The sequence below is a fragment of the Canis lupus genome, chromosome 1 (genome assembly GCF_048164855.1).
Source record: "Canis lupus baileyi chromosome 1, mCanLup2.hap1, whole genome shotgun sequence".
NCBI classification, from domain to species: domain Eukaryota; kingdom Metazoa; phylum Chordata; class Mammalia; order Carnivora; family Canidae; genus Canis; species Canis lupus.
In genome coordinates this window covers 18,045,564-18,073,172 of record NC_132838.1, presented here as the reverse complement: position 1 = coordinate 18,073,172, position 27,609 = coordinate 18,045,564, and the positions used below count along the sequence as shown (strand labels likewise).

At 48.9% G+C, this 27,609-nt stretch overlaps 1 long non-coding RNA gene across 3 annotated transcripts; it reads left to right on the top strand.

Annotated features, from left to right (window-relative positions):
- LOC140631000 (uncharacterized) lies at positions 1 to 25,401 on the top strand. Of its 3 annotated transcripts, none has more exons than XR_012028654.1 (3): positions 1 to 169; positions 660 to 745; positions 24,949 to 25,401. It is a non-coding gene; the product is annotated as an uncharacterized lncRNA (long non-coding RNA). The 3 variants fall into 3 exon arrangements; XR_012028653.1 differs by lacking the exon at positions 24,949 to 25,401 and adding an exon at positions 4,682 to 6,059; XR_012028660.1 differs by lacking the exon at positions 24,949 to 25,401 and adding an exon at positions 1,107 to 1,901.
- The last annotated feature ends 2,208 nt before the right edge of the window (positions 25,402 to 27,609 follow it).

Here is a 27,609-nt window from a genome sequence, read left to right as displayed (position 1 = left end):
GTGTGCTGGGTGAGAGACCGCTTTGCTCAGCTAGGCAGATGCGCCCTCGTCCTCCTCCTTTCACCCACACCCCCGCTGCCCTCCTTCTTTTCTGTTCTTGGTCAAAAATCTGCAGAGAGGAGCAGGACAGCCCAGCAGAGATCCCAACACAGACGTCATCACATCAAAGGTATTTCCCCACGTGCCTTGGGAAGAACACTGAGGTCCTCATACCGCCCCCCCCCGCCCCGACTCCCCCATCCTGGTCCCCGTTCCTCCCCAGGCCTGGACGGGCAATGCTTTGCTGCCTTCCGGGAAGTTGGCCCATCATCTGCTGCATAGTGTAGGCTTACTTGTTTCTAAAAAGGACTCTAGACAGAACAAGACCTCAGAAGAATGATTTAATGTCTCTCTTCGGGGGCATTTTGTCTCACACACTCTAGATCTAGAGAATACGCCCATGGGGAACGGTCCTCTTCCCCTAAAATCACACCAGCATGGGAAAACCCACCTGCCCCGTCTTTGTGTGAAGCAGTTCTCCTCGGAGGCCTTAAAACCCCGGGCTCCTCCGAGACCTGGGAGCACAGACGGGGCTACAGCCCCCAGGAGGGAGCCTCGAAAACATCCTCTGCATCGCATTGATCTTGTTCTCTCTCCACCTGCTTACTCGGCACTAAAAGCCCCCCGCCGAGGCCTGCCTCCCGCCGATTCCAAATGCATCGACATAATGGACTCGTCTCCCCAGGACAAACCTCCAAGGACTCAGGTAAGGCAAGCCATTTAGAAAACCGGGGATGCAGGGGAAGCGGTGGCTGCTTTGGAAAGCAGCCCCCCCCCCCCGCCCCCGGGGTTGCTGAGCGCTTGAGCCCAGATCCAGACGCCACCGGCTAGGCGGCTGGGTGGCCAGGTTACGGAAGCCGCCTGGGCTTCCACCTCTAGGCCTGTGAGCTGGGATGGATGGCCCCGTGCACTAGCTCATTGCCAGCGGTGGCGATAACCTAGGCACACTCCCAAGGCCAAAAGGCCAAAGACCATACTACCGTGCCCGCGTGTGGGCAAGTACGCCGCCTGTGCACCGGGCCCCGGGCTCCCTGCTCAACACACGCCAATTTTCTTGATCCTCGCAGCGACCGCATGTTCAGACGTGGAGAGAGGAGCCTAAGCGAGGAGGGGCGGCACAGGATGCTGAATTGTCCGAGCAAAGCTGGTGGCAGGGGATGACCTGGGACCTTGTCATCTGTGTGGGGTTTGAGGGGGCCCGGCCTTGGGAGGGCTGGGAGTCAGGCGCACGGCCCCATTCTTCCCCTCGCTCTGGGCCAGGGAGGCCGCCAACGATGAAGAGACACCCCAGGAAGCTGGTGGCGGAGTCTCCGGGGTCCTTAACATGACCCTTCCCACAGCACCGCTTTCCAGGTGGAAACCATCGTCCCTCAGGAGCCGGCGTGAGGGGCATTACTCACACACACTCGCACACACTCACACACACTCACACACATGGAGGGGTCTCCCTCCAGGAGACGCTTATTTTTAAGGGATGTCGTTAAATCACACGGGTCATATCTGACCCTCGGGTGTGGCCTGGGAACGTTCAGAGTGGCTGCCGTTTTACATCTGGAAGCTCCCACGTCTAAGGACCGAGGGGACTGAAACCCCGCGGCCCTGACCCCTTCTTGGGGTTGCATCCGGGGAGCCCCCAAACAGCACCGGCGGCTCTAGGCCGTGCCTATTTTCTGACCCCCCTCGAGGCTGCCAAAGCCCTTATTATCCTCACACAAAAGTGGGCCTGGAAAAAGGGACGGGAGATGTTCGTGTGCTTTTGCTCTGCGTGCGTGCGTGAGTGTGGGAACGAGGAGTGCGGGCGAGGCGGGCGCTGCAGCGGGGTTGGATGAGGCTCGCGGAGAGGAGGCCACGGTGGGGAGGAGGCCACGGTGGAGAGGAGGCCACGGTGGAGAGGAGGCCACAGTGGAGAGGAGGCCACGGTGGGGAGGAGGCCACGGTGGAGAGGAGGCCACGGTGGGGAGGAGGCCACGGTGGAGAGGAGGCCACGGTGGGGAGGAGGCCACGGTGGAGAGGAGGCCACGGTGGGGAGGAGGCCACGGTGGAGAGGAGGCCACGGTGGGGAGGAGGCCACGGTGGAGAGGAGGCCACGGTGGGGAGGAGGCCACGGTGGAGAGGAGGCCACGGTGGGGAGGAGGCCACGGTGGGGAGGAGGCCACGGTGGGGAGGAGGCCACGGTGGAGAGGAGGCCACGGTGGGGAGGAGGCCACGGTGGAGAGGAGGCCACGGTGGGGAGGAGGCCACGGTGGGGAGGAGGCCACGGTGGGGAGGAGGCCACGGTGGAGAGGAGGCCACGGTGGGGAGGAGGCCACGGTGGAGAGGAGGCCACGGTGGGGAGGAGGCCACGGTGGGGAGGAGGCCACGGTGGAGAGGAGGCCACGGTGGAGAGGAGGCCACGGTGGGGAGGAGGCCAAGGTGGGGAGGAGGCCAAGGTGGCGAAGAACCCAGGGAAGAGTGAGCGGTGGGAGGGTGAGGGCCGAGGTCCCCCCCCCCCCGCGGAGGACGATTCAGAGAGGAGCCTTTAGGAAGTTCTGGGAATAGAAATGCTAAAAGGAATACTTGGTCTGGTCGGAAGATGCCAAGCGTGCAGATGCAGGGGTCAGGCCGGGACCAGCCCCTGAGCCCAGGCGGCCCGGCCTCTTCCTCCCCTTCGTGAAGGGGAAGGTCCCTGCCCCAGGACTCCTTCCAACACCCTTCCTCCCAGCATGTAGCCCGGCTGCACCCTCCTTTTCAACCCTCAACTGTGGCTCTGTCCTACCCGCAGGCCCATCTCCGGCCGCCTCCACCTGGGCAGGGACCCAGGACCCTAAAGCCTTCCCCTTCCCTTCTGGAACCGAGGGCTTCAGGGTGTCCACAGCTTCCACCAACTCAGAGAAGGGAAGGCCCTAGAAAGACCGGGCTCCTCCCTTCCTTCCCCCACGGATTTTCCCAGCTGGGGCCCTCCTCACAATGGAGCGGGGCCAGGCCCCGTTGCTGAGGGAACCAGCGGCAGGCCCAGCCCCCTTCCCCGCAGAAATAACCAGAGAGGAGCAAGGGATTAAATGGCCCTCATCTCCAGGCCTCAGAGGCAGCTGGGAGCCCGGCCAGCGCGCAGTGGCAGCTCCCCATTGGCCCGGAGGAAGCAGGAGGTCACCGGCCGGGCCTACCTCTCCCTTACCCCACCTCCACCTCTCTCCTCAACCACAAACCCCCCAAAAAGGGAGACCACCAGGTCGCTTCCCTAACACAGGAAGGGAGGGCCAAGGCCACCTGCCCCGGCCTGGCTTTACCCACCCGAGCTCTCCCGCTCGAGGAATGGGAGGGCCTGGCTGCCCTGGCCAGAGACGCGATTTTGTTTGGGTCTGACTCACTGTCTGCCAACGTTGGCGGATACGAATCGAGCCCACCCTCCACCTGCAGCTGAGGCACGGCAGGTACACAGGTAAAGGTGTGCTCGGCACGGCACCTCCTGGCCCCCGAGATGGCCCCAACGCGGCGGGGCTGAAGTCTCCAGCATGGCCTGGAAGGACAGTCCTTTAGTTCAGGGGTGTTCGTTCCTGAGTGTCACATGACGGTTCATGGGTCATTTGTTCCCAAAACCCACGCCCAGGTCCCACCCCAGCTCATGCAGTTTTGCTTGGTCTCGGGTAGGACTCCGGGGAAGGAGGTTGAGGCACCCCGGTAATTGAGGGAGCCCCTTGCTGAGAACCCCCCAGCAGCTGTTTCAGAGATGCCACTGTCAGCAGGGCACCTGGGACAGCAGTTTCCTGGCCTGAGCACAGTGCTCTTCCTGCAGGGTTGCTTTTACAGCCTTAAAAAAAAAAAAAAAAAAATTTTTTTTTTTTTTTTAAGAACTATATAACCCGGGGATCCCTGGGTGGCTCAGCGGTTTAGCGCCTGCCTTTGGCCCAGGACATGATCCTGAAGTCCCGGGATCCAGTCCCATGTCGGGCTCCCTGCAGGAGCCTGCTTCTCCCTCTGCCTGCATCTCTGCCTCTCTCTGTGCGCCTTTGATGAATAAATAAATAAAATCTTAAAAAATAATAATAATAAAATAAAATAAGATCAGGGGCGCCTGGGTGGCTCAGTTGGCTCAGTGACCAACCCTTCATTTCTGTTTAGGTCATGACCTCAGGGTCATGATCCAGCCCCACGATGGCTCCTTGATCAGTGAGGAGTCTGCTTGGGATTCTCTCTCTCCTCTCCCTCTACCCTCTTCCCCAACTCTGCTCTCTCTCTCTCTCTCTCTCAAATAAATAAACCAAGTCATACGGGGGTGCCTGAGTGAATCAGTTGGTTAAGAGTCTGACTCTTGGGATGCCTGGGTGGCTCAGTGGTTGAGTGTCTGCCTTTGGCTCAGGTCGTGATCCCGGGGTCCCTGTGGGGAGTCTGCTTCTCTCGCTACCTCTCCTCTTGCTTGTGCTCTCTCTTTCTATGTCAAATAAATAGATAGAGTCTTTAAAAAGAGAGAGAGAGAGAGTCCTGACTCTTGATTTTGGCTCAGGTCATGATCTCAGGGTCTTGAGATCACGCAGGCTCCATGCTCAGCAGGGAGTCTGCTTAAGGCTCTTTCTCTTCCTCTCCCTCTGCCCCTCCCCCCTCTAACATAAATAAATAAATCTTTAAATGATTTTTTTTATTTTTAATTTTTATTTATTTATGATAGTCACACAGAGAGAGAGAGGCAGAGACACAGGCAGAGGGAGAAGCAGGCTCCATGCACCGGGAGCCCGACGTGGGATTCGATCCTGGGTCTTCAGGATCACGCCCTGGGCCAAAGGCAGGCGCCAAACCGCTGCGCCACCCAGGGATCCCAAATAAATAAATCTTTAAAAACAGAAAGAAGATCCTACAACATAGGCAGCTCTATGTCCTCTTCTCATTCCATTCATTGCAAGCTGAATGGCGGGATGGGCCTTCTACATGCTGCTGGACAACATGTGGATTGGCAGTGTTTTCAGCAGCCTATTTGGCAACAAGTATCAAGAATATTTTCAAATTATCACCCTTCAGCCCACTAACTCCATCTCTAGGAATCTGTCTTCAAAGAAAGATCAGACGCAGGCAAAAATGTATTTACAGAGACTTTTGTTGTTGGTGTCATTTATAGGAACCAAAATTATCAACCTCATAAATGCACAAAATGTATAGGGAGAGTCTAATAAACTGTGGTTATTCATGAGACCGAATACTCTGTTGATGGTTAAAAATCACTTTTTCGAACAATGTGCTCTGGCTCTGAGAATGATCCTTTCCACAGGCCCTCCATGCTTATCTTAGAGGAAGATCCTTCTACTGATTCTACTGTAACACTTTTGGATGCTCGAGGCCAGTGATCTTTCCTCTCTAGATCACCCATAGCATTTATTCTCCGTTTTGGCAGTTTATTCTTTTTATTAGTTTTTGTTTTGTTTTGTTTTGTTTTGTTTAGTATTTACTATGCACTACTTCTACTTGCTGTCTGGCGTGCGCGTGTACTAAGAATGCATGTCGAGGGTCCACGGATAAGGCAGTGTATATGGAAGATGGAGAGAGAACTCCGTAAACCACCGAGGGCCTAGGCCATGAGTTCCACATCTTCACTCTCTGTCCGCTCATCAGTGCCAGCTTGTCTGAAACCGAAATCATCTTCTTCAAATCCATTCCAATTCCACAAATCGGTGTTTGAGGATGTGCTTCCCTCCCCAGCAGGGCTCTCCTTCCTGCATTACCACTTGCTAGAGTCATAGCACCTAAACCATTCTCCTTTGGGACATTCAGGTTCGAATTCTGGAGCCACTGGCCATCAAACCCTATCACTGTTCCAATTTTTTGTAAGTCTTAGTGCGGGGCCTCCCGTTCCCGTCACTGGCGTGCCACACCGTGAGCTCATCGCTTCCCTCCTGAACAGCTCTCTTTGCTGGGCCATCCACTTACAGCCTGTCGTCCCTTCAAACTAACCTGTGTCCAGCCACTTGTCAAAGTCATTTTTATCCTGTCACTTCTACGCAGAAGCCTTCAGTGGCCCCTTTCAACGGGCCATTATTAAATGACATGCTAACTTATCCTGACACATGGGTCTCTCTTTAATTCAACCTCAACCCATCCATCTTGTGGGTTTTTTGTTTTTTTTAATCACACAACTTGTTATCCCTGCCTCCTTTTGAAGTGTTGCATGCACCAACTCCTGTATTCTGGTGACTTCTCTTGCTCACTGGGCCATGTTGGATAATTCACATAACCTCTTTCATCTCAGCCCCATCATCTACAAAGTGTGGATAATACTAATAATATCTTCTTTGAAGGATTGTTGTGAGAACAAAGCAGATGCATGAATGCAAAGACCATCATTGATTTGTTCAGTTTTGCAACCAGGACAGAGCTTGGCCAGACAGCCCACAGCTGCACCAGGCAGCATCAGCTGAGGTGGGTCAGTGGGGTGGGAGGATCTATTTCCAGGATGGCTCGCGATGGCTTGCTCCCATAGCTGGCGGGGTGGGGTTGTTGGCAAACTCGGCTGGGGTTATGGTCCTGGAGCCTGAGTCGTTCTCCCATTTGGGCTTCCCATGTCATTTCCTGTCAACTGGGTTTTGAGAGTCAAGCAGAAAATGCCAGTCTTCTTAAAGGCTAGGCCTGGAAATAACTAGCACAGCATAATGTCCTCCACAATAATGCATTTGTCAAAGCATTGGCCCAGCAAAGTCATGGGCCAGCTCAGATTCAAAGTGTTGGAGCAGGAGACTCCACCTCTCCAGGAGGGCCGGGCCTGTGCACCCCTGGGGAGGAAAGAAGTGATGGCAGCCATCTTTTGAGACAAGATACCATCATACCATCTTTGTGATTCCATACTTTGGTTTTTAGGATTTTTTATTCATCCGTTTGAGAGAGAGAGAGAGAAGGAGAACACTTGAGAGAATGAGCGAAGGAGAGGCAGAGGGAGAAAGCGAAGCTGACTCCCCACTGAGCAGGGAGCCCGATGTGGGGCTCGATCCCATCCCATAGCTTGTCTAGTAGAGATGCTCAACAAATATTAGACAATTACTGAACTCTTTTTTTTTTATTTTAATTCCAGTTCAGTTAATGTAGTGTTATATTAGTTTCAGGGGTACAATATAGCGACTCAACAATTCTACGTGTACTACTCAGTGCTCATCACGATACGTGCACTCTTCATCCCCCTCACCCCACCCACCTCCCCTCTGTTAACCAACTGTCTCTTCTCTAGAGTTAAGAATCTTGTTTTTTGGTTTCTCTCTCTCTCTCTTTTCTTTTCCTTTGCTCATTTGTTTTGGTCCTTACATTCCACATGTGAGTGAGACCCTGGTCTTTGCCTTCACAGCTACTGAACTCCGAAGGCCTGTACCTTTCATCTGCCAAACGGTCCCTGGGATCGTGGCCTTGAATCGTGAGGTGCCTTCTTCCCGGCGTTCTGATTAGTTATGACGTTCCAGGTGAATAGTAAGCTCTTTGAGGGCAAGGCTCCGAGCTACCATATACATTTTGGTATCCCTCCCCCACCCAGACCGACACCCAGTAGGTGCCTCCACATGCAACCCTTGATTTCCTTTTCTGCACTGGCAAGGGAATAGACGAGTTGCTTCCACTGAATTTTTGTCCAATGGAAGGCTCACTAGGCTCCAGGGAAGTTTCAGAGAAACGGTCTCTTTGTTCTGCAGCCCTGTGCAGAGCTGGGGCCAGAACCTTCCAGAGGGGGAGGCTCAGAGAGGCAGTCGCAGACGGGGGACGTGGGGAGGAAATTCCATCCCAGACCCTCATTTCCGAAACTGCTCTGTGATTAGCCCGGCCTTGCGCCGGCCTGGGCCAGAGGCAGAGAAGGCCGGCCCCTAGGTCATAAAAGCACTGGGAAAATACAAATGCAGCCCCTTTACAGCCTCAAACAGGAGGTTCAAGGATCTGCTTTGTTGTTTGTTTATCTCTCAGACTGAAGCCAATTACTCAGGTTACTTTTTTTTTTTTTTAAGTTTACTAGAGATTGTATTTTAAGTGCATTTCTTCTCAAAAAACAGGCCTCTACTGCACATTTTTTTCCCCCTTTGGTTCCAAGGGCTCAAGCCTGGTCTCCGGGGCTGGGAGGGCAGGCCTGGGGTCACATGTCAGAGGTCAGGGGCCCCCTGATTGTTCCCAAATGCGCTTCCAAGTAACCATAGATTTGAACTTTGCATTGTTGTGGGCCCCGGGAGAGAGAGAGACCCGGGGGAGGGGGGAGGCCTTCTGTGCGTTCAAAGGCGGCTGCTCTGGTTTCACTGGGCCCAGGTTTCCATCCTGAAGCCGGTCCCCAGGGGAGGGGGGGGGCTCCCGTGGGTGGGGGTGGGGTGTGATCCAGGGCCGCAAATCCAGAGCCAAAACACCCAGGTCAGCGTCAGAGGCTGCAGATTCCCCGACTGCTTTCTAAAGCCCAGAAAGCCAGTAGAGGTTGTTCCTTGCCCAGAACCAACCAGTAGCTACCCACTTCCCAGCCCAGGCAGTATGCGTCAGGGGTAGCTAAGTGCATGGGGCACCTGGTAGCTCAGGGGTGGAGCACCTGCCTTGGGCCCAGGGCCTGATCCCAGGGTCCCAGGATCGAGCAGGGAGCCTACTTCTCCCTCTGCCTGTGTCTCTGCCTCTCTCCATGTCTCATGAATAAATGAATAAAATCTTTAAGAAAAAGATGTGTAGCTAAGTGCAGGGCGCGGAGGTTCAGAAAGGAACCCCAAGTTCTGGCCTTACCCCAGGGTAGCAGGTGTTCGCTAGATAATACATGTTGAAGAGGAAGTGAAAGATCCCAGACCCTCCCTCCAAACATGTATCTCCACTGACTGATAAATAGGATAAACTTATGTCTATTGATATGGAACAGGGTGTAAGATCTATTGTTAAGTGCAAAACACAAGCTACAGAGTAATACCGCGGTGTATGGCCCCATCTACATACGGGACACGCACACATAGGAGAAAAATGGGAGAAAATAAATTAAAACGTTGATAGTGAGCATCCGGGGGGCTCAGTCAGCTCAGCTCATGATCTCAGGGTCCTGGGGTGGATGTCCCCCACACCCCACCCCGCATCCCCCCCATCCCCTGCTGAATGGGGAGCCTGCTTCTCCCTCTGCCTCTGCCCTTCCCCCCAACTCATGCTCTCTCTTGCTCTCTCTCTCTCAAATGAATATTTAAAATCTTAAAACAAAACAAAGATGTTGATAGTAGTATCCCTGAGTGGTGGGATTTCAAGCCATTTTTTTCTTTCTTTTTCCAAATTTTAGAATTTATGTACACAACACATATATTCCTTACATATTTTTAAGAGAAAAATCAATGTTCATAGTTCATAAACCATTTCTTTAGTTACATGTTTTTCCAAAATGTGGTTTAAAGCACCAGCATCATCTGGGGTGACTGGATGGCTCAGTCAGTTAAACATCCGGTTCTTGGTTTCGGCTCACGTCATGATCTCAGGGTGGTGAGATCGACTCCCACTTGGGGCTCCACGCTCAGCCGGAGCCTGCTTCTCCCTCTCAGCCACCTCCTGCTTGTGCAATCTCTCTCTCTCAAATAAGTAAATAAAAAAAAATTTTTTTTTTTAAAGGCACCAACATCAGATTCAGAGAGCTTGCTAAAAAGGAAGGTCCCTAGGCAAGAACCTGGAGAGGGAGCCTGACAAACAATATTGTAAACTCCCTCCCCCGACAACTGTAAGGGCACATCTGCTTTCTTCAAAGGTACTGGCTCTGTGACGAAGCATCCATGTGTGCCCCCTGAACCCTGCGGCCCTGGACCTGCTTTCCTTGCCGCCCCTCCGCCCTTCCTGCCTCCTTTCTGTGCATCCTCAGGAACCAGAAATAGCCCGTCAGCCCTGACAACATCGACCAGGCCCTGCTCCTCCGCTTGCCCCTGACCAACAGTCCGCAGACAGAGCATCACCCTCCCCTCCTTTCCTTGATGTACTCTTCTCTTGGCCTCACTTCCCTTTTCGGACCAGAAGGACTGACTGCACACGCTGTTTCATAATTACCTAAGTCAAGTGAAACTGCAACTGTAAAGCACAATGTGTCTGCCAGCCGGCCGAGGGGCAGCAGCATGGCAGGTGGGCCTGACCCAGCTCCTTGATAGACATGTGATAGTGGGGTGGGTCCTGAACCTCTCCATGTCTCCGTTTCCTCTGTTGTAACATGGGGACAGTCCTCCCCACGTGGAGCACAGAGTGGCTGCTATGAGGCTGAAAGAAGCTCACGTGTATACGCAGAGGATCTGGTGCGTGGCAGGTGTCTGACAAAAGTTGCTATTACCAACCTGCACCAAAAACTCTTGTACAAAGTCGGAGACAGGCTTCCCAAACTCGTCAGTGAGTTTAGAGATAATGCACATTAGTAAGTCTCCCTCCCAGATATTCCAGATTCGTCCCTCTAAGGGGAGGCCCCAGGAAACTGACACTTAGCAAGTAGGCCAGGTGATTCTGATCACACCTTGCAGGTCCCTGATCACACCCAAAGGGACACTAGTCTAGATTTTCATCAACAAAACAGAAATAACTACAATGACCGGTCCCCCTATTGAGGCAGTTCACGCTTAAGCAGTCAACCATCCCCAAACTTCACAGGTTGGCTGGCGTTTGGTGGATCTGAGCTGGGCCCAGCTGGCCGTGGTTCCAGGCTGGGGTCTGGGTCCAGGTCTGCTCCACAAGTCTTTCATCCTTCCTGGACCAACGGATACGCCAGGCATGTCCTTTTCATGCCACACTTGCCAACATTCCATTGGCCAAGCAAGCACATGACTCCCAGCATCAGTGAGGAGAGGGACAGATCCTGTACTTTGCCCCAGAGACATGAGTGAAACATAAAGCCGTATCTCTATACGCCAGGAATCAACAAACTATCACCTGCAGGTCAAATTGGCCTCCAGCCGGTACAAGAATGATTTGTTTAAGTTTTAGGATTTGTAAAGAAGGCGCCTGGTGGCTCAGTTGGTTAAGCATCTGCCTTCAGCTTCTGCCCTGATCCTGGGATCGAGCCCCGCATCAAGGGTTCCCTGCTCATGGGGAGCCTGCTCCCCCTTCCTCCCTGCTCATGCTCTCTCTCACTATCTCTCTCTCTCTCTCTCCCTCAGATAAGTGAATGGAATCTTTAAAAAAAAAGGAGGGGGGACACCTGGGTGGCTCAGTGGTTAAACATCTGCCTTCAGCTCAGGAAGTGATCCTGGAGTTCTGGGATCGAGTCCCGCATTGGGCTCCCTGCATGGAGCCTGCTTCTCCCTCTGCCTGTGTCTCTGCCTCTCTCTCTCTCTCTGTGTCTCTCATGAATAAATAAATTAAAAAAAAATTTTTTTTAAAAGGAGTTGTAAAGTAAAACAAAATGAATAGGAACAGAAACCATATGTGGCGCATGAAGTCTAAAGTTTACTATCTGGCCCTTTAAGGAAAATGTTAGTTGATTTCTACCACAAATCATCAAAATGTCAAGTCTTTTTTTCTTTTTTTTGTTACACAGCATTGCTGCACAAATAAAGATGAGTAATTACATATTTTTGTTTGTTTTTAAATTAAGAAGGATTTCATCCCACTTTTGATCTTGGGGTCATGAGTTTGAGCCCCACATTGGGTATAGAAATTACATTTAAGAAAAAAACTACTACAGCTATCAGTTTAGTAAGAAGGATTTAAAAATGTTTCTAAGACGAGGCACCGGGGTGACACGGTTGGTTATGCATCCGACTCTTAGTTTCAGCTCAGTTGTGATCTCAGGATTGTGAGATGAAGCCCCGCATCCAGCTCCGCGCTCAGTGTGGAGTCTGCTTGGAAGTCTCTCTCCCTCTCCCTCTTTCTGTCCCACTCATGCCCTCTCTATCTGTCTCTCTCTAAAATGAATAAATCTTTTTTTTAAGATTTTATTTATTTATTCATGAGAGACAGAGAGAGAGAGAGAGAGAGAGAGGCAGAGACACAGGCAGAGGGAGAAGCAGGCTCCATGCTGGAAGGTGGAACTCGATCCCAGGACTCCAGGATCATGCCCTGGGCTGAAGGCAGGCACTAAACCTCTGCACCACCCAGGGGTCTCCTAAAATAAATGAATCTTAAACACACACACACACACACACACACACACACACACACACACACACACAAATGGTTCTAAGCCACGAAGCAGGAATGATGGAGAAGGAGCAGAAAGTTAAGGAAAGGAGAACGGGTCTTGGAAGAGAAGTGTCCTTAAGGAGGAAGGGACAGTGGTGAAAATATGTTGGAATCTGGTCAAGTGGAGAAGAGGGGGTGGCTGGGAGGGGTAGGATTGAGGAGTGATGCAGTTGTCAAGGAGAAAGAGGACAAGACAGGATTATGTGGGTCCAGGAATACCCAGCTACTGAGTGGCAGGGAAAATCAGCAGAAGAGGGTACTGGTGTCCTAGGAGTGGAGGGCTCGGGGTTTTCTAGGGGACCTTCCAGGAATTACCAGACTGTGGGGATGTGCACCTTGGATTATTTTTGACTGCCTACGCTATTTAAGAGATCTATGGGGAGAGGGATCCCTGGGTGGTGCAGCGATTTGGTGCCTGCCTTTGGCCCAGGGTGCGATCCTGGAGACCCGGGATCGAATCCCACGTCGGGCTCCCGGTGCATGGAGCCTGCTTCTCCCTCTGCCTGTGTCTCTGCCTCTCTCTCTCTCACTGTGTGCCTATCATAAATAAATAAAAATTTAAAAAAAAAAAAGAGAGAGATCTATGGGGAGAGAAATTAAGTCATAGAAAACTGACACCACCGGCTCTCCGGGTCCACGGGACAGCACAGCCTCCCATTCATGGCAGCGCAAAGGAATTGTGCACCCCGGAGAACAACCATCTCTGTGAGTCAAACTCTCACCCGAACCAGTTTTACCATCTTACTGATTTCCGCATTGACAGACGAGTTAAATACAATCTTTGGCACGTGTCTATTTCATAGCTGGATGAAAGTCATAATTTTACCATTAAAAAAATTTTGCTTTTAGCGTTATCTAAGGGATGTCACCTGGCAGTCACCACAGCCCTGTGAGACCATCCCTGCTGTCAATGTTACACCCCCATTTGGAGGATGACATCACTGAGAAATTCAAAGCTTATTTATACGCTGGCAGGGAGTGGCCGAGTCAAGGCAGGGACCTTGGGGGTCTTCTTCTGACTTCAAATCTCCTATTCTTTCCACAGCTGAGTTAAAGAAAAAAAAAACTTGACAAAAACTAAAAAAAACAAAAACAAAAAACTTGGCAGCCCATCACATTATTCATTTGCTCGTCATTGAGGAGCACAGGAGCTGTGACTTAGCAAGCAAACGGGCCTGGCATTCTTGGGTACATGATGGTTCATGTGCAAATGCTGGGAAAGAAGCCCCAACAGCGCAACCGCTTGCCCTGCCAAGAGGAGACAACATTTGAAACCAATAGGATTGTGGCTGAGGACCGTCACCAGGAGGAAATGGGTCTCCACTTACTCTTTGCTCCCCTGACAGATCATCAAACCAAAATTCTCAATAGCTGAATGTCTCACAAGTCCCTTCCAAAGTCTTATTGTTTTGTTTCTGCCACAAATATATGCCCCCCCAACCCTCCCCCATATGTCAGCGTTTCAGGTGATTTCACTCTGACACATTCTGCATTTTTCTCAGCATGATCACTTGTGTTCCACGAGAAGTCCAACTTTTCATGAACGCCGATGGTGGATGAGCTAGACATTTACAGGGCACTTGACAAATGTTCCCTACGTAACGTCACCGTCCGCAAGCTCTGCAGTCGCTCAATCAGCAAATGTTCAGCAGAGAGGTATAATAAGGTTAGCAACGCAAATATGACAACAAAACAAAACTGGATCTCCGCCTCGGTAGGGAGGTCTAAGGGAGAGACTTTCAGGCAAACAGACCATTGCAACACAACATGCCAATCAGGAGTTGGTGTGCGCACGGAGAAACCTGCCCCTGCGTGTTTGAGAGAATCGTGCAAAGTTTAATGGTGCTAGAATTTGCACTGAGACTGGAAGAAGCAGCAGGAATTTGCCTGGAAGAGAGAGGAGGAGGTGCCCAGAAGCTTCTAGACAGAGAGCAGTGCAGTAACAAAGGGGAACGGAGAACACAGGGTATCTAGGAGGCAGAAAACAGTCCAGGGTGGTTGTAGCAATCAGTATGTAGGGAAGAATTCCAAATATGAAACCAGACAGGTGGGCCAGAACAAGTCATGGCAGACCAGGATGTGGAAACTTGCCTGCAGGCCGTAACTGAGTCATTGCAGCCAGCAAGGGCTGAGCACACGTCCTGCACAGAAGTACCCACAGGAGACCTCCAACAGAAGGCAAGGGCTCCAGCAGGCAGACAGTCATACCCCCACTGATTGAATCAACACCCGAAAAAAAGAAAAAAGAAAAAAAAAATGAATCAACACCCGAATGTCCCACCCCTGTCCAAATCCCCAAATACCTTCCATGGCACTTGTCTTTTGGGACAATTATTAGGACTATTATATTTGCTAGTCTTTTGGGCTGTTTGGGCTCTTATAGCAAAATACTACAAACAGGGTGGCCTGTAAACAACAAAAATTCATTTCTCACAGTTCTAGAGGCTGGGAAGCCCAAGGGCAAGGCAGTGGCAGGCTCAATGGCAAGAGCCTCTTTCCTCATAGACAACCATATGTGTGCCCCCCCGCACCCGTGGCAGAAGGGGCAAGGAAGCTCTCTCGGGCCTTTCTTGGAAGGCCACTGATCCTATTCCTGAGGACTCCACCCTCCTGACCTAATCGCCTCCCAAAGGCCCCATCCCCGATAACATCACCTCAGGAGTTAGGATTCCAACCTACAAATTCCGGGGGGGGGTGCGTGCACATTCAGACCAGAGTGGTTCTCAAGAGGGATACTCAAGTGAATGGGCAGTTGGTTAGTGTAGTCCTAAGTACTTTCTGTCACCGGATTCTCTCTTCTTGGTCTGAGGTCTCCAATCCTTTATCACGATATTTTAAGTTGGGAAGGAAGAAGGCGAATGTCCCATGAACCAGAAGGAGGCCAACACTGTCATGGCAAAGTAAACTGTCAACATGGCCAGAAGCCAACAGATGCCCTTGCCATCCTTGTCTCCAGGTCTTTGGAGAAGCAAACTGGCAGGATGCAGATGACCCCCCCACCCCGGAAAATGTCTCCAGGGACCTCGCAGGGCACACTTCACTAAGTCCCTACCCTTCCCCATCTCCCTCTGCCTGCCCCCCACCCATCTCCACCCTCCCTGCCTCTCACCCTTCAGGAGGAGAAGTCTGCAGTAGGCGTATTTCCCTCTCTGACATCTGCATCCACAGGGAGCTGAGGGAGAGTCTGCAGAGATAGAAAGAGAAGCTTTCTCTTCTATCAGAGAACCAGAGCAGGGAAGTCTGCTCCCGAGAGAGGGCCTGCCTTAGCTGTCTGACAGCTTCATCTCCCCTGGGTTCCTAAACATTCCTTTTATTTTAATGTGCTGCCTCTTTATTAAGTATTGTTGTAAAGAAACTGAATTTTGGGTAATTGGGCAGTAGCAGCATCTTTTACAGCAAAACACATATCGCCTGTTAATAGTGTCTGTGACAAACACCACAGGGGAGAGCCCGGGGGTTCTCAGCAGCAAAGGGGCATTGTAGCCCTGTATCTTGTCCTTAACGAAATTCTCACTTCTTGATTCTTCTTTTATTGATTCTGATGTCAAAAAGAGAGGGGAGGAGTGGCTCAGTCAGTTAAGCATCTGACTCATGATCTCAGCTCAAGACTGCATGTCACGGTCCTGAGTTCAAGCCCCGCGTTGGGCTCCCTGCTGGGCATGGAGCCTACCTAATAAAAAAAAAAAAAAAGAGAGAGAGAGAGAGAGAGAGAGAGAGAGAGGAGGTGGGGAGTGTATACCCATCCTTCCATAAAGCACCTCGGGGGCTCCAGCATCACCTAACCGTTGGGGGTGATGTTACAGCTGGAGCCACCCAGCTCATCCCCGACACCATGGCCCATCACTACCACTCATGCACCCCTCTCTTCTCAGACCACGTCACTAGTGATTCTTCAGGGATTTTCCAGACCCGACTCCTTTGGCCTTTAACCCTGCATTTCCCCGCAGGAGCCTGCATTTATTGTTCCTGCAAGCTGAATGTTTTTGAAGGCAGCACCCATGTCTCCCTAGTATCCAGCCCAGGGTTTGACAGGCTGTATTAGTTTCTATTACTGGGTAACAAATGTCACAAAGGAAGCCAGTTAAAACAGCACCTATTTATAAACTCAGTCCTGTAGGTTAGACTTAGCTGGGTTCTCTGCTCTGGGTCTCACTTGGCTGAAAACAAGATGTTGGCTGGGCTGGGTTCTGGGGAAGAAACAGTTTCCAAGTTCATTGAGGTTGTTGGCAAAATTCAGCCCCAAGCAGCTGCAGGACTCAAGTCCCCATTAGCTTGTTTACTATCTATATGGGGTCAGTCTGAGCTCCTGGAGGCTCCTCTGTTCCTTGCACTTGACCCTCTCCATCTTCAAGCTAGCAAAGGTGCAGCAAATCGTTCTTATGCTTTCAGACTCTCTGCTCTTAGGGGGCTCCTGTGATTCAAATAGGCCCACCCAGGCTGTCTCCCTTTTGAGTTACTCTAAGTCAACTGATTAGTAACCTTCATGACACCTGCCAAGTCCCCTTTTCCCATGTAACGTAACATAGTCAGGGTACAGAATCTCATCTTATTTCCTGACCTTGAAATTAGGAAAAGGAATGGAGTGGGAGTTGCTTTATACTTCTTCCTACCACAACGGTCTCAGAATATATGCAAGAGCAAGAACCATTGAGGCAGCAGAGCCTCCACCTGCGCAGCTCTGACTGCTACCACCCCCCTTGGCAGGACAAGCCCTGACCTGGCCTCCTGACCACCTGACCACTGTAGACCTAACTGGGCACCATGATCCTCGTTGGGGCACCTCACGTACATGGTGGCAGGAGCTGAACGTCTCCCAGACCACAGTTGATCATGTGTACAAATCCTGAGCTTACTTAATTAACCCACAAATGCCCACCAGCCACACTCAGAGATTTTGCTCTCCTAAATTGGGACAGGCTGGTCAAGGGTCTTTCAGCTTTAAAAATGCCCATTTTAGGGGCATCTGGCTAGCTCAATCGGTAGAGCACACAACTCTTGATCTCAGGGTCTTGAGGAGGACCCCACATTGGGCATGGAGCTCACTTGAAAAAAAATTAAAAACTAAAAAAAAGATGCCCGTTTCTCCTCCACCGACCACATCCCCTAAGCGCTTGGACCTGGGCTGGATTGGGGTCTTTGCTTGATAGTAAAACTTTTCTTAGGTCTGTTCCTTGCTTGTTTTTGACCAGAGCTCTCCCAGCATCCTGATCTGATGTTCTTTTACCCAGTGTCATGTTCCCTATCCTGCACCAGGCCTCCATCCCAGCCCTTCTGCACCTCCTGCAGGTCTTTCTTCCCCTCCACGTGAAGATGTGGGAATCTCCCACTCCTCCTCTAGAAGCTACCATTTCTGTTTCTCACCCTGCTCTCTGTCCCCTCTGCATCTCAGGTGCCTGGTAGGGGTAGCAATCAGTAGCCATCTGTTCATCGAATGAATGAATGAGTGAAGAATGAATGAATGAATGAGCCAGTGAATGCATTTCTTTTTTTTTTTTTTCAGTGAATGCATTTCTAATCTCCTACTGTTCTTTACCATCAGTACCTTGGGGCTACCCTCTGGTTATGGGATCATTCATTTATTCATTACTTAACCCCAGGGATACAAAGAGGAACAGAATAAACATTTGCTCTGAGACTATTGGAAGAATTTGTGCTCAGTAGAGGATCTGGGGCATTTCCCCTTTGGGATAAGCTTTGCTGGCCCAAAGGTGTCTATAAATTCAGCATCTAGGAGTACAAGCCACTGTCAAATGTAATCATTAAGATTTCAGGTCTGCCAAGGCAAAAGTGATAGGATTCCATTCTTTTGTGAAATACAGCATTCGTATTGTTTTCCACTAAAAGAGACACTTTAAATTTGCTTCCCACCAGGTTTGAAGCTGGTGGCTAATGTGGCTGAAAATGTTATTGAGCCCAGGGAGGAAATCCAATGCCCTGGGGCCGCCGGGCTGAATGGCAGCCTTGTTTCCAAGGGCATTCTCCTTTGTCTGCCTGGGCTCTCAAATGACATGTTTGGACACAAAGCCTCTTAGGTAGAAATTACTACATTTGCAGGCGTTCCTAATTTGGAGTGAGGTTTATTTTTTCAAAGTCTTTGTTCAAGATTAAGCTTCAGTGAAGTTTTATAGCTGAGTTACAACTCTCATTTGAAAATAGGCTTTATTATGATATTTGTTAGTGTTCTTGTTAATTTTTTTTTTTAAGGTTCCTCTCCGAAAGAGAGCCACCCCTGCATTGAGATTTTCCAGCGAGGCTTTCACTTTCTTCCCATCGAGGTCATTTTCTTAACCTCTGGGAGATATTTATCTTCAGGAGTTTAAAACCTTTCTGTGTAAGGAGAGCAGAGGGGAGACAGCTGATAGGGCCTAGGAAAGTCAGAATCCTTGGGGAATTTGGGGAAAGAAAGATTATTTTCTTAATGACTATTATTCTCAGCTCCATAGATTAAGTGTTTCCTTAGCTACAAGGACAGGTTTGGGCCAACGGTCCTGGGAGCTTTTGTATTTGAGAGCCAATCTTTGCCACTCGCCCACTGTATTGCAGTATAATGTTCTAATTTTCCATATTCTTAATGTTCTAGTACTAGGGACTTGCTGACTGGGGAGAGACTGCCCCCCCCCCCCCCCCCCCCCCCCCCCCCCCCCCGGTCTAGCCAACCCTGAAAGATAGCAAACTACTCTCCTGGGAGCACTCATTCAATGTGCAAGCTACCCAAACCAGAGCCTGTAGTTTTTTGTTTTGTTTTGTTTTGTATTTTTATCCATTTATTTGACAGAAAGAGAGAGAGCGCACAAGCAGGGGGAGTGGCAGGCAGAGGGAGAAGCATGTTGCCCACAGAGCAGGGAGCCTGATGTGGGTCTGGATCCCAGGACCCTGGGATCATGACCCGAACCCAACGTAGCCACTTAACCCACTGAGCCCACCCAGGAACACCCAGAGCCTGTACTTCAAAGCACCTTCTATATGGTCCTTACAGTCCAGAAGGTGGCATTCCTCTGCCCCAAGTATCTCAGGGCCTAGGGACCAAACCACTAATGACAACCCCAGTGCTCCAGAGCCCATGGAAATGTTCAAACGAACCAATCCTAAACCCGCCTACCATGCTTACACGGCCTTCACCGTTCCTTCCCAGAAAACCACAGTACAGGCTCTCATCCATGCTTTCCCCTGCCCTTTCTGGCTCCTGACCACCTCTGGGGCCTCCCGTGTGGCCCCATGTGGCCCCGTGTGGCGTGGTATCCCTCCTACTTCTAGGGAACAGCAAGTGACACGCTGTCTCTTCAACGGCCATTGTCTCCTCATCTTCTGGTCTCATCCTCCCTAATAGTCACACAATCCACATTTTTAAAACACCAGCAGTGCTCTCAGACCCACTCGCACAAAGTAAGAAAGAAAGAGAAGTACAGGCAAGACCCCTAACAACCACTTCGACCCAGAAGGCCAGAGATGAGGGGAATCTGTGCAGGAGGAGAGGGAAGGTGACCAGTGTTTTCTGGCTCTGGTCATGGTCTGGGTCAGCTTCATCAAGAGCTTGTAAACTCATTTTGCTAATGGGTAACTAAGACTCAGAGAAGGTAAATAATCTGTCCAAGGCCACGAAGCCACTCTCGTAGGCAACGAGGCCACGACTAACTCATTTTTGTTTCATTAATTCTCAATGCCATTGCCAACTCAACCCCGAGCTTTTTGTCTCGGCCCCTACCATTCATGCTCCCCACCTTGTGTGGGAGCTTCTTTGGGGTTCTATCCCCAAATAACTTCTCTGTTCACCAAATCCCCTGAAATACGAGGATGAAGATTTATGGCACCGTGCTTCCTTCTGAAGGTACTTCAAGCAACCAGCCAGGGATATTTCTGAGTATCTGCCTACCCTCTTCTCTGAGCTCTATGCAATAGAGGACAATCCTGAGCATGATGTGATCTCCACCTGGGCAATTTACAATCTAACCTGGGATACACAGCTAACACAGGGACTGACCAGACAGCACAGGGGATAGTCAGCTGCCAGATTGTGTGGCACACGGAGTGCAGGAGAAATTGAGGACTTCTTGAAGTGGGTAAAACTTGATTAGGACCTTGAAGGATGGGGAGCAGTTGGGTAAAGAAAAAGATAAAAGGATTATTTTTTAGACAGTATGGCAGTTCCTAGAACATTAGAAATAGCATTATCACATAGCCAGCGATCCCACCTCGGGGTATGTCCCCACAGGAATCAGAAGTAGAGACACAAAGAATATTCATTCATAGCAGCATCGTTCACAATCGCCAAGAGGTGAAAGCAACCCAGGTGTCCATGGATGGAGGAATGGTAAGTGTGGCGTATACTATCACTCAGCTTTCCAAAGGGAGGAAAGTCTGACACGTGGGGGAACCTTAAGGACATTATGCCAAGTGAAATAAGCCAGCCACAAAAGGACAAATACTGTGTGATTTCATTTATATAAAATAGTCAAATTCATAAAGGTTGGAAGTGGAATGCTGGGTTGCCAGGGGCAGAGGAGAGAAGAAAATGGAAATTTAGGGGCACCTGGGTGGCTCTGTTGGTTACACGTCTGCTTTCAGCTCAGGGCATGATCTCAGGGTCCTGGGATCGAGCCCCATGTTGGGCTCCCTGCTCCATGGGGAGCCTGCTTCTCCCTCTCCTCCCTGCTCATCTTCTCTCACTCTATGTCTATTGCTATCTCTGTATCTCTCAAATAAATAAGTAAAATCTTTTTAGAAAGAAAGAAAGAAAGAAAGAAAGAAAGAAAGAAAGAAAGAGAAAGAAAGAAAGAAAGAAAGAAAGAAAGAAAGAAAGAAAGAAAGAGAAAGGAAAGAAAGAAGAAAGAAAGAAAGAAAGAAAGAAAGAAAGAAAGAAAGAAAGAAAGAAAGAAAGAAAGAAAGAAAGAAAGAAAGAAAGAAAGAAAGAAAGAAAGAAAGAAAGAAAGAAAGAAAGAAAGAAAAAGGGAAATTTATTGTTTAATAGGTTCAGAGTGTCTATTTGGGGTGACAAAAAAGTTCTGAAACAGATACTGCTGATGCATCCCCAACATTGTGACTGTACCAACTGCCACTGAACTGTACACTTAAAATGGTGAAAATGGTAAATTTCATGTTATATATATTTTACCACAATAAAAAGATTAATTTATTTTTGTTAATTTTTGAGAGAGGGAGGCGTGAGTGGGGGGTAGGATTGCAGAGGGAGAGGGAGAACCTCAAGAAGCTCCGGGTCCAGCACTGAGCCCCATGTGGGGCTCGATCCCACGACCCTGAGCTCATGACCTGAGCTGAAATCAAGACTCCATGCTTCACTGACTGAGCCACTCAGTCGCCCCCAAAAAATTAATTTTAAAAAATATTTGCTCTAGGGATCCCTGGGTGGCGCAGCGGTTTGGCGCCTGCCTTTGGCCCAGGGCGTGATCCTGGAGACCCGGGATCGAATCCCACATCGGGCTCCTGGTGCATGGAGCCTGCTTCTCCCTCTGCCTGTGTCTCTGCCTCTCTCTCTCTCTCTCTCTCTCTGTGACTATCATGAATAAATAAATAAAATCTTTTAAAAAAAAATATTTGCTCTACCCTTTTAAGTGTCAAACCTTGAAAACATTTGTTTTCAATAAAAATTTTCTCAGATGGCACATGCCCCTGCTCTCTTAAACAGAGCAGAGCAATTGTGACCTAAACATCCCCTGAGGTTGGTCCACTGTGGGCAGGATGGACACCAGCCGATCTCCGACGTGGTTGCGGACAGTCGGTTGGACGAGTTACGAAACTCTCTGGCACTGCCTGGCTGTCTGCTGCTTGGACTGTTTGCCACTTTCCCCGTCTCCTTCCCGGTTGCCTGCATCTAGCAGGTCAGCACTTCCTTTCACACTTGACTTTTTATGTTTTAGATCTACAGTGAGCTGAGAAAGCAGAGAGGCGGGTGTGTTCCAATGAAGTGCGATCTAAGCATTAGCGGGCTCCTCACCAAGTGGGTGGGAGCTCCCGTTCAGGCCCCGGACCAGCCTGGGTGCTGTGCAGGCACGACGGCTGCAAACCCACGCCCCGTGACGGCACAGCACGGGTGGCTCCTCACTGCCATGGAGCAAGTCCAAATTCACCTCACGGTCTGACCCCAAACTATTGGGCCAAATCACCGCCTGCCCATCCTCCTGCCCTCCAGACCCTTACGTGATATTCATGGTCACTTGCGTGACCCCAATACTCCAGCTACTGGCATATCTCCAAATTCTCACAAAGGTTTCTCGTTCTTTGTAGTATGTCTTTATGAAACAATGCACTCCTCGAGACCAAATTCAAATATCACCAGGGTTGGCCCTACGCTAACCTCCACCCCAACCTCTCCCCCCATCCTAAAATCAATCACTCCCTCCTCAGGACCTCCAATGTATTTGCTCATATGTCAGGTGATTTTTACATTAAGAACTGGCTGCAGGACACCTGGGTGGCTCAGTGGTTGAGCGTCTGCCTTTGGCCCAGGGCCTGATCCTGGGGTCCCGGGACTGAGTCCTACATCATGCTCCCTGCATGGAGCCTGCTTCTCCCTCTGCCTGTGTCTCTGCCTCTGTGTGTGCGTGTGTGTGTGTGTGTGTGTGTCTCATGAATAAATAAATAAAATCTTATTAAAAAAATAATAACTGGCTGCTTTCTCAGAAGGAGGCTGTGGGCAGTGCAGGCATATAGAAGGCCATTCTCAGAGCACTGAATTCTGGTGAACTGCCTGACTCCCCTGCTACAAGACAGTGTCTTGGTTTTGTATCCCAGAGCCTTGAAAAGGGAGACATTCATTAACTGTTTGCTAAACTGGAATGAATTACGGAGAACACATTACAGATTAAGCACCTACATTTAGATGAACAGAGAAAAGGAGATAGATAAGAGGAGATTTTATTGGAATCAATGAGAAATGTAATCAAATTCATATTTATGAACTTAGAGATCCCGTCAGTGTGTGAAAGTCTAATGGAAAGATATTTTGAGGCAGAAGTAACACCCATGGCCCTTGCCTTTGTCGGCATGCCCCTTCCCACACGTCCAAGCCCTTTGTACCCGTCCCAAATAGGAACACACATGGAGTCTGTAGACTTGAAACTCCCTACCCATGAGTTTTTCCACTCTCCTATCTTCATAAAGTGCAGGGGATCCAAAGTATTTTGAAAGCAAAATATTCTGCATGTATCTCTAATGTAGCCCTCATCACCTTGGATTATTACTACTATTATTATTCTCAGTTGAATTTTCTTTCTCCCCAGCCTAACTAAACTCCCTAAGAGCAGGGCATTGTGCCTACCACATGATAAGTGCTCAACATTTCAGTGAAGAATCACATGGATGGATGGATGGATGGATGGATGGATGGATGGACAAGTATTTTATTTTCTGCCTCCCTAAGTATATCTTCCTCTTAAAAGACATCAGCCTTTGCGGGTAAAGAAAAAGGCGAGGAGGAGATTTGCTCAATATTTCCACCTGTTCTTTCCAAAGTAGTATTTGTAAGCGTATTTCTAAAGTGTCATTTCATTTATATATTTTTAAATAGGTAATATGCTCAGAAGATATAAAATTGATTTAATAAAATTATATGGTTGAAAGACATGCAACTGAAAATTTCTACCCGGTTCCCATCCTCAACGTAAACACGGACAACTCTCTTGGGTGGCCTTCCAGAGATCATCGTAGCTTATGAAAGGAAGCCCTTTTTTTTTTTCTTCTTTAAGCAAATGGAAGTGCACCACATACCAGCTTGTCTCAACCTTGGCTGTACATTAAAATCATCTGGGGAAGCTTTTCAGAAAGCTTAAATCAGAATCTCTAGGGGAGGGACCCAGCCATCAGGATTTTTAAAAATTCCCCGGGTGATTCTGATGTGCATCCTGAGTCAAGGAGCGCCACATACACATTGCTCTGCAGACTACTTTTTGTTCCCTAACAATATGTCTGTCTTCAAGATCCTTTCACACCGATACGTAAAAATGCCTTTTCTTTTCTTTTTAACTGCTACGTAGCGTTTCACTGAAAGACAAGGGCGTTTATGAGGTTCAGCTTGTTTCCAATATTTTGCTCTTCCAAGTGTTATAACAAATAACATCTTACATCTGTCATTTCGCGCGTAGACCTATATGTCATATATATCGCCAGTGATGGATCCTGATACATGTTGGATAGAGTTCTGCAAGTGACATCAGTGGGTAAAAAAACAAGGACATTTGCAATTTTGCTAAATATTTGTGATTTTGCTCTTCGCCATTTTACGGAACATTTTGTCCTAAAAATTTGATAGGTGTTACCAACTGCCCTGTGAGGATTAATCATTGAACCAGGTTCACAAAGAGTTTTTAAAGTGGAAAAGCGTGATTGCATTTTAGAGCTGTATACACCAGGGCATACCTACTGTACTTGGGTTTCCATTTCATAAAGTGAGTAGAGACTGAGGGAAGCAGATCTTTTTGTTGTTGTAGTAGTTAGGGTTACCAGTGTCTTTCCTGAGAGGGATGGTCGGCTGCTCAGGTTCTTGTTCTTTCTTGCCATTAAAGAGTTTTGTTCTCAGAAAGGAAACAATATGTGCTCTTTGATGTGGCTCAGAGAAAAGAGGCCAACACCACATTTTAGAATGCTTGGTGGAAGAGCATCCAGAAGCGGCTCTTCTGAAGCAGCTCACAGAGCTATGGCTCAAAGAAGAGAAGTTTTTAGAGCACTTGAAGAAGTTCTGACTCCAGAGGAATTCACTCATTAAACACACACACACACACACACACACACACACACACATCACAAAAGCCAATAACGGAAAACTCAGGCACAATTATTCTCCCTCTAAAAAAAATTTTTTTTTCATTCTCTCTCTAACAGGAATAACTTTCCAGCCCCGGTGGATCTTTACTTTGAGTTGCTGCCAGAAGCCGAAAACAGTAAATGAAGCCTTGAATCAGAAACACACTCTTATCTAAAAGCATGTGTTCCTAGGAGCAGAGAACAGCACCCTTCTGGAACTTTCCACGGTCTTCTTCAGTTGAGGAGTCTGCCCTGTAACCTCAGTCCCTCCTGCTTCCTTCCTTAGTCTTCCTTTCTGTTTTTCCTCTGAGAGACAGACAGACAGGCACAGAGGGAGCCGGAGATAAACACAAAGAAAAGGATGTGCAGACACAGAGGGAAACAGAGAAAGATTTTCCTTCGGTTAGGACATGTTTTTATTTTATTTGATTTTTTTAGGATTTTTTATTTATTCATGATAGATACAGAGAGGAATGCAGAGACAGAGAGGGAGAAGCAGGCTCCCTGCAGGGAGCCCAGTGCTGGACTCGATCCCAGATCCCCGAGATCACGACCTGAGCCGAAGGCAGACGCTCAACCACTGAGCCACCCAGGTGCCCCAGGACATGTTTTTAAAATAGCTAGCAGAAAAAAAAAAAAAAATAAAATAAAATAGCTAGCAGGACAGTGCTCAAAGAAATGGACCATAATAAAATAGGTCATGTTCATATCAAATTGGATTCCATGCCACTCCTATATTTCCTGAAGAAATTCAAGCATCATTAGTCTTTGAATAGTCTATCAGTTGAAGTTCTTTGATAGAAAGCACTAGAAATTGGCTCATGAACTGAAAGCCAAAAGGAGAAGGTTGCTTGAATGATACTGAGCTGCTCACAGCGTTGAAAGCGGGAACCAGGACAGATCTGGGGACCACGGCAGCAGAGGCTCATAATGAGCTTCTGTTGGAGACCTTGCCATCAGATGAATTTTTCAGATTCCTAGGAACATAATCTGGCTAGCTTGGCTTCATCACCTGCCCACTTCCTGCGGTCAGGGCTGCTTGGTCTCGTACTGGAGAGGGGGTGGGAAATTGGGGTCTATGTCAGGAGGGTTGCCAATAGCTATCCCCAAACACTCAGTCCCTTATTCCCATGAATATTTGGTCTGGGGGTAATAGCGAGTCAACACTGAATTGCTATCACAGCTTATGACTTAACTCTTCCTGGAAATGCATCAGGAGTAGGACTGGACAAAACATTTCCAAATGCCCTTCATGAGGCTGAGGGTGTGATAACATACCTTAGTCTTCTGTACCATCCTGATCATTTCTTTATCTTTTTAAAGATTTTTTATTTATTTATTCATGAGACACACATACACACACACAGAGAGAGAGAGAGAGAGAGGCAGGGACAGGGGCAGAGGGAGAAGCAGGCTCCATGCAGGGAGCCTGATGTGGGACTCAATCCCAGGATCATGGGATCATGTCCTGAGCTGAAGGCAGACACTCAACTGCTAAGCCACCCAGGCATCCCTGATCATTTCTTTAAAAGTGGGTGCACAGGGGTGCCTGGGTGGCTCTGTTGGTCAAGTGTCCAACTCTGGATCTCAGCTCAAGTCTTGATCTCAGGGTCATGAGTTCAAGCTCCACATTGGGCTCCACACTAGGCGTGGAGCCTACTTTAAAAAGATAAAGATAAAAATAAAAATAAAAATAGGGAGGAGGGCGGGGGTTGGGGGTGAATGGGTGATGGGCACTGAGGGGGGCACTTGACGGGATGAGCACTGGGTGTTATTCTGTATGTTGACAAATTGAACACCAATAAAAAATAAATTTATTATTAAAAAAATAATAATAATAAAAATAAAATAACAGGGACGCCTGTGTGGGTCAATGGTTGAGTGTCTGCCTTTGGCTCAGGGCGTGATCCTGGAGTCCTGGGATCGAGTTCCACATCAGGCTCCCTGCGAGGAGCCTGCTTCTCCCTCTGACTCTGCCTCTCTGTGTCTCTCATGAATGAATAAATAAAATCTTAAAAAAAATAAAATAAAATAAAATAAAATAAAATAAATAAAATAAAATAAAATAAATAAGTGGGCTTAAAAAGTAGCATGCTGATATTTGTACACCCTGTTCACAGCAGCATTCTTCACAACAGCCAGAAGGTGAAAACAACTCAAGGGCCCGTGGACGGATGAAGGGATAAACAAAGTGTGGCATTCACATACAGTAGAATATTATCCAGCCTTAAAAAAGGAAGGAAATTCTAGCAGATGCTACAACATGGATGAACCTTGAGGACATTATGCTCAGTGAAATAAGCCACTTACAAAAGGACAAATATTGTCTGATTCTACTCACGTGAAGTACCTACAATGCTCAGATTTACAGAGATGGCAAGCAGAATGGTGGTTACCAGGGATGGGGACGTCTTGATTAACACGGCCAGAGTTTCAGGTTTGCAGGGTAAAAGGAGTCCTGGAGCCGGAGGGAGGATGGTGGTGCCAGTTGCACTACAATGGAAATGCCACACGTGTGCTTCACGCCATTATCCGTGCACTTAAAAAAGGTTAAAATAGGGGCACCTGGGTGGCTTAGTAGTTGAGCATCTGCCTTCAGCTCAGGTGGTGATCCCAGGACCCTGGGACCCAGCCCCACGTCAGGCCCTCTGCTCAGTGGGGAACCTACTTCTCCTGCTCCCCCTGCTTATGCTCTCTCTCTCTGTGTCAAGTAAATAAAATCTTTTTTTAAAAAAGAGT